Source organism: Dama dama, chromosome 14 (assembly GCF_033118175.1).
Source record: "Dama dama isolate Ldn47 chromosome 14, ASM3311817v1, whole genome shotgun sequence".
Taxonomy (NCBI): domain Eukaryota; kingdom Metazoa; phylum Chordata; class Mammalia; order Artiodactyla; family Cervidae; genus Dama; species Dama dama.
Window position 1 is genome coordinate 59,962,658 of NC_083694.1, and position 6,915 is coordinate 59,969,572.

Consider the following 6,915-nt stretch of genomic DNA (forward strand, 5'->3'; position numbering starts at 1 on the left):
TCCCTCCCAGCATCAGGGTCTTTTCTAATGAGTCAACTCTTTGCATGACGTGGCCAAAGTATTGGAGTTTCAGCTTCAACATCAGTCCTTCCAATGAACACCCAGGACTGATCTCCTTTAGGATGGACTGGTTGGATCTCCTTGCAGTCCAAGGAACTCTCAAGAGTCTTCTCCAACACCATAGTTCAAAAGCATCAGTTTTTCGGCACTCAGCTTTCTTCACAGTCCAACTCTCACATCCATACATGACCACTGGAAAAACCATAGCCTTAACCAGACGGACCTTTGTTGGCAAAGTAATGTCTCTGCTTTTTAATATGCTGTCTAGGTTGGTCATAACTTTCCTTCCAAGGAGTAAGCATCTTTTAATTTCATGGCTGCACTCGCCATCTACAGTGATTTTGGAGCCCAAAAAAATAAAGTCTGCCACTGTTTCCACTGTTTCCCCATCTATTTGCCATGAGGTGATGGGACCAGATGCCATGATCTGTTTTCTGAATGTTGAGCTTTAAGCCAACTTTTTCACTCTCCTCTTTCTACTTTCATCAAGAGGCTTTTCAGTTCCTCTTCACTTTCTGCCATAAGAGTGGTGTCATCTGCATGTCTGAGGTTATTGATATTTCTCCCTGTGATCTTGATTCCAGCTTGTGCTTCTTCCAGCCTAGCATTTCTCATGATGTACTCTGCATAAAAGTTAAATAAGCAGGGTAACAATATACAGCCTTGGCGTACTCCTTTTCCTATTTGGAACCAGTCTGTTGTTCCATGTCCAGTTCTAAGTGTTGCTTCCTGACCTGCATATGGGTTTCTCAAGAGGCAGGGCAGGTGGTCTGGTATTCCCATCTCTTTCAAAATTTTCCACAGTTTATTGTGATCCACACAGTCGAAGGCTTTGGCATAGTCAGGAAAGCAGAAGTAGATGTTTTTCTAGAACTCTCTTGCTTTTTCGATGATCCAGCGGATATTGGCAATTTGACCTCTGGTTCCTCTGCCTTTTCTAAAACCAGCTTGAACATCTGGACCTTCTCGGTTCACGTATTGCTGAAGCCTGGCTTGGAGAATTTTGAGCCTTACTTTACTAGCGTAGCCATCCTCATATCAGATTACAGTTGCAGCTAAAACAATTATAGTAATTGTAAGTGTGTGTGTGTGTATTCAGCCTTTATTTCATAAAGTCAAAGAGGATGAAATAGATATTTTTTTGGAATATTATCTAACTTCTCTTAAGTAAAACTTACTCTTTATAAGAGGACATGATAGAGTCAGATGCTTGTATCAAATCCAGTTGAAAGGTCAACAAAGAAGAGGACTGAAAAGTGACCATTGGATTTAGCAGCATAGAAATCATTAGTGACCTTAAAAAGAACAATTTCAGTGGACAGGTGGGGGCAAGAATCTGTTTGAAGTTAGTTCAAAAGAGCATGAGAGGACAGGAATTGAGACATGAGTATAAACAACATCTTTGAGGAGGTTTCCTATAAAGCAGAGCACAGCAAGAGGATGATTTGCAACATACGCATCCCAGTGCCTGGCACATGGAAAAGACTTTAAAAAATGCTGGGCAAAGAAGGGCATGATGACCTAATGGAGGTGCTCGGTATTTGCTGGTTTGTTATAGAGAAGAGCCAATTTTGACTATATGTTGAATCTGTTTCTTTGACTTTAATCTTTGCTTCTCATTGCTTTTGTTATTATAATCATACATAATGTCCTGCTTTGGGGAACACTGCCCCTCTACTTAATTGTTAAACTAAAATGCCCTTGTTCAGAACCCTGTACACCTGTGGAAGGGGCTATAGGAAGGGAGAAATTAACACATTCCCTCCTAGAGACTGGCCATTCTAGAAGATATTTGTAAGGTTAATGGCTTTTTTTTTTAAATTTTACTTCCTCACCTCCCTCTCCCTGTTCTATAAAAGAACCTGGCATCTAGATCCCAACAAGATGGTTATTTTGAGACATTAGTCCACCACCTTCTCATCTGCCAGCTTTCCAAATAAAGTCATATTCCTTGCCTCAACACCTTGTCTGTAGACTTATTGGCCTGTTGTGCAGTGAGCAGAGTGAGCTTGGACTCAGTAATAGTTTACTGAATAAGAGCTAATGAAAAGAAATGCAGACATAGAGGCTGGTCAGGAAAGGCTTCCTGGAGCCTTGTGAGTCTTAAAAGAAATGATGGAGTTAGAGGGGAGGATAGAAGTGAGAAGGCATTTCAGGCATGAGCCAAGGCACCCAGAGGGGAAGAGTTGGACAGGGAAGGGGACTGCCTGCCAAGCTAGGGAGCTTTGGAGGAATAGCCAGGTTTGACTAGAGAGACCTGGAAACAGATAACAGAAGACTTTGGATTCCAGACTGTAGCATTTATTTTGGGTCTGATGAATCAGTAGGGAGCCAGAGATCTTGAGCAGTCAAGGACATAGTGGGAGTATAGCATTAATTGTGTCTCTCAGACTATGTGTTATGCTTCTATTCCAAGTGTTGAAGTTGGGCAGGTTACAACTTGTGCTGTTGACAGTCTAATGAAAAGCACATATTTTTGTGCGAATCCAACCTTTGGTTTTTTCCCCGAGTTAGGTCCATTCTGGGAATACAGATTAATGGGAAATAGAAACTCACCAGGGATCTAAGGGGGGTGGGGAGAAGGAATTTTTCCGAATGAGTACATCTGATGCTGGTGTTAAAACAGACTGTTTCTGCAGAAAGCCAGACGCTGCAGTCAGCTGGTTGTTAGCAGCAGGCTCTGGTTTCTCAGACAGGAGCCTCGATGCCTTAACAATGCCTCTTCATCTCCGTGAATCAGGGTGAGAAAACTGCAACCCAACTGGTATTTTAGAAGTAGGGTTATTCATCTTATCGCGTGTAGTATTGAGATTCTGATCAGGCAAGATTGACACAGTCCAGTAAGCCAGAGAATGAGTGATGAGGGTCAGTCCAAGAGGCAGTGTGGCCCGGGAACAAGTACCAGGCTATGGTCCCAACACAACCCGGGTTTAAATCCTGGTCTTCCACCTCCTGCCTGTGTGACCTCTGACAAGTCCCTGAACCTTAATTACTTTATCTGTCAAATAGGGAGGATGCTTATTGTAAGGATCTGCTATCCACAGAGTGTGTTGCATAGAAGGTTTATTAGTGCCATTAGTTAATGTTTAAATGCCATCCAGTTCTGAGGAGTCAATTAATGATAGAGTAATGGAGAACCATGAGAGAGAGCAGCAATACTATTTGGCCAGAAGGTGACAGCTCTATCTACTTAAACCCCACTTAGCTTCAGATTATAGTCCCTTCTTCAGTAATCCTATTTTTTCACATGGTCCAAGTTGTAAGGAAAGCTCTCACAGGAGATTGCAGTCTTGCTGAATTTTTTAGATTGTTAGATTATTAGATTATAACTCAATATCCTCTTTTGATCCTGGGGCTTTTCACATAGAGAGATTTGTCAAGTGCATAGCTAGAAGGAAAGAGCAGGCCAAAAAAGTGTTTATAAACCAGTGATGTTGGGCTCTGACAGCAGCTTGGAGCTATATAGAAGTCTGTAGGAATCTAGCTTTCTATTAGATCATCAGCTACTGGCTGGGGTGATGGAAACAACCGGATGTGTCTCCATGGGTGTTAGGGCCTTGCTCGACCCACTGCACCATGGGAAAGTTGCAGTGGCAGCTGCATACAGGGATCCATAAAAATTCAACATGGCCAGTGGGGAGGTGGGTTTGTCCTCTCTACCCGGAAGGGAGTTTGACTTATTCTTGAAGTGGCACTCTGAAAGCTGGCTGTGGGAATGCGGGGCCAGGACTGCTAATGTGCCTGAAGAGAGAATGGTGGAGAGACAGCCATGCATGGGGATGTGATCTGAGGGGACTTCCCTAGCCTGCTCTCCTTCCTCCTTCCCTGATGCCACCAGCAAAATATCTGAATTCTGCCATTGTATGGAGACTCAGAACTAGGGCCTGGAATCTTCCTGCCTGAGCTTAAACACTCTAACACTTATTACCTGCATGAACTTGGGTTAAATACTTAGCCCTTCTAAGCATCAGTTTTCTCACTCTCATGAGGATAAAATTAGCATTATTGTTAGCACAAATTAGGGGTTTTTTTTTGTGATGATTAATGAGAAAAAGGTCCATATAGGTCAAAGCCATGGTTTTTCCCATAGTCATATATGGGATGTAAGAGTTGGGCCATAAGGAAGGCTTAGCACTGAAGAATTGATGCTTTTGAACTATTGTGTTGAAGAAAACCCTTGAGAGTCCCTTGGACTGCAAGGAGATCCAACTAGTCAATCCTAGAGGAATTCAATCTGAATATTCATTGGAGGGACTGATGCTGAAGCTGAAGCTCCAATACTTTGGCCACCTGATGCAAAGAGCCAACACATTGGAAAAGAACTTGATGCTGGGAAAGGTTGAGGGCAGGAGGAGAAGGGGACGACAGAGAATGAGATGGTTGGATGGCATCACTGACTCAATGGACATGAGTTTGAGCAAGCTCCAGGAGATGGTAAAGGGCAGGGAAGCCTGACGTGCTCCAGTTCATGGGATTGCAAAGAGTTGGACATGACTGAGCAACTGAACAACAACAAAATGAGAAAAAAACTATAAAGCCTAACTCAGTGTCTGTCGCAGAATAGTTCTCAATAATTGTTAGCAACAAGGATATGTGAGAAGATTACACTGGTTAATGACAATATTTTTAGAAAATGCTTTCACAAGCATTACCACTTCAGTTTTCACAACTTAGAAGAATTATCACTCTTTTTAATTAGATGATTGAGATTCAGAGCAGCTATATTACTTTCCAAGGTTATGTCATAAGAAAAATTAAGAATTTGACTGGGGGATCCAATTTTATTTTTTAATTTTATTTCATCACTGTTTTGTGAAGCCAATTTTATTTCATAACAATATGCTGCTTGCATGCATGCTTAGAGAGGAGGACAGAGCAGTATTAGCTGGGAGAGGGAGGGCACACAGAAAGAAAAATGAAAGAGCATTCAAATCCATATTTTTATTCATGGAGTTAAGCGTTGAAGAGAGGAATCTCTGAGAATAATATCCATAGTTACACTTCACTTACTTTTGGAAGATTATAAATAGAAAACCTCAAGTATCCAGAACATAGAGAAGGTGCAAGAGAAAAGAGCACCCTTAAAAACTTTAGCTGGGGCTTCCCTGGTGGTCCAGTGGCTAAGCCTCTGCACTTCCAGTGCAGGGGACCTGGGTTCAACCCCTGGTCAGGGAATTAGATCCCACATGCCGCAACTAAGTGTTTCCATACTGCAATAAAGATTGAAGATCCTACATGCTGCAACTAAGACCCAGTGCAGCCAAATAAATAAATATTAAACACACACACACATACACATACTTTAACTGGAATCAACCTTCTAAAGTTCCAGTAGTGAACCTCAGCCTTGCTGAGAGGTATCTAGAAACCTCACTCAGCACCAATTCGATCTTTCATTATGCAATGTTAATAAGAACTGGACATGGTGCTCACTTCGGCAGCACATATACTAAAATTGGAACGATACAGAGAAGATTAGCATGGCCCCTGTGCAAGGATGGCACACAAATTCGTGAAGCATTCCATATTTTTAAGACAACCTGCCTGACTTCAGGCTCTACTACAAAGCCACAGTCATCAAGACAGTATGGTACTGGCACAAAGACAGAAATACAGACCAGTGGAACAGAATAGAAAGCCCAGAGATAAATCCACGAACCTATGGACACCTTATCTTTGACAAAGGAGGCAAGGATATACAATGGAAAAAAGACAACCTCTTTAACAAGTGGTGCTGGGAAAACTGGTCAACCACTTGTAAAAGAATGAAACTAGAACACTTTCTAACGCCATACACAAAAATAAACTCAAAATGGATTAAAGATCTAACTGTAAGACCAGAAACTATAAAACTCCTAGAGGAGAACATAGGCAAAACACTCTCCGACATGAATCACAGTAGGATCCTCTATGACCCACCTCCCAGAATATTGGAAATAAAAGCAAAAATAGACAAATGGGACCTAATTAAACTTAAAAGCTTTTGCACAACAAAGGAAACTATAAGCAAGGTGAAAAGACAGCCTTCAGAATGGGAGAAAATAATAGCAAATGAAGCAACAGACAAAGGATTAATCTCAAAAATATACAAGCAACTCCTGCAGCTCAACTCCAGAAAAATAAATGACCCAATCAAAAAATGGGCCAAAGAACTAAACAGACATTTCTCCAAAGAAGACATACAGATGGCTAACAAACACATGAAAAGATGCTCAACATCACTCATTATCAGAGAAATGCAAATCAAAACCACAATGAGGTACCATTACACGCCAATCAGGATGGCTGCTATTCAAAAGTCTACAAGCAATAAATGCTGGAGAGGGTGTGGAGAAAAGGGAACCCTCTTACACTGTTGGTGGGAATGCAAACTAGTACAGCCACTATGGAGAACAGTGTGGAGATTCCTTAAAAAACTGGAAATAGAACTGCCATATGACCCAGCAATCCCACTTCTGGGCATATACACCGAGGAAACCAGATCTGAAAGAGACACGTGCACCCCAATGTTCATCACAGCACTGTTTATAATTGCCAGGACATGGAAGCAACCTAGATGCCCATCAGCAGACGAATGGATAAGAAAGCTGGGGTACATATACACCATGGAATATTACTCAGCCATTAAAAAGAATTCATTTGAATCAGTTCTAATGAGATGGATGAAACTGGAGCCCATTATACAGAGTGAAGTAAGCCAGAAAGATAAAGACCAATACAGTATACTAACGCATGTATATGGATTTTAAAAAGATGGTAACGATAACCCTATATGCAAAACAGAAAAAGAGACACAGAAGTACAGAACAGACTTTTGGACTCTGTGGGAGAAGGCGAGGGTGGGATGTTCTGAGA

General features: G+C 41.7%; 1 non-coding gene across 1 annotated transcript; it reads left to right on the top strand.

The window, feature by feature from the left end:
* The first annotated feature begins 5,485 nt into the window (after nucleotides 1-5,485).
* On the top strand, nucleotides 5,486-5,592 carry LOC133069783 (U6 spliceosomal RNA). The gene has a single exon (XR_009695997.1). It is a non-coding gene; the product is annotated as a U6 spliceosomal RNA (small nuclear RNA).
* Nucleotides 5,593-6,915: the final 1,323 nt, after the last annotated feature.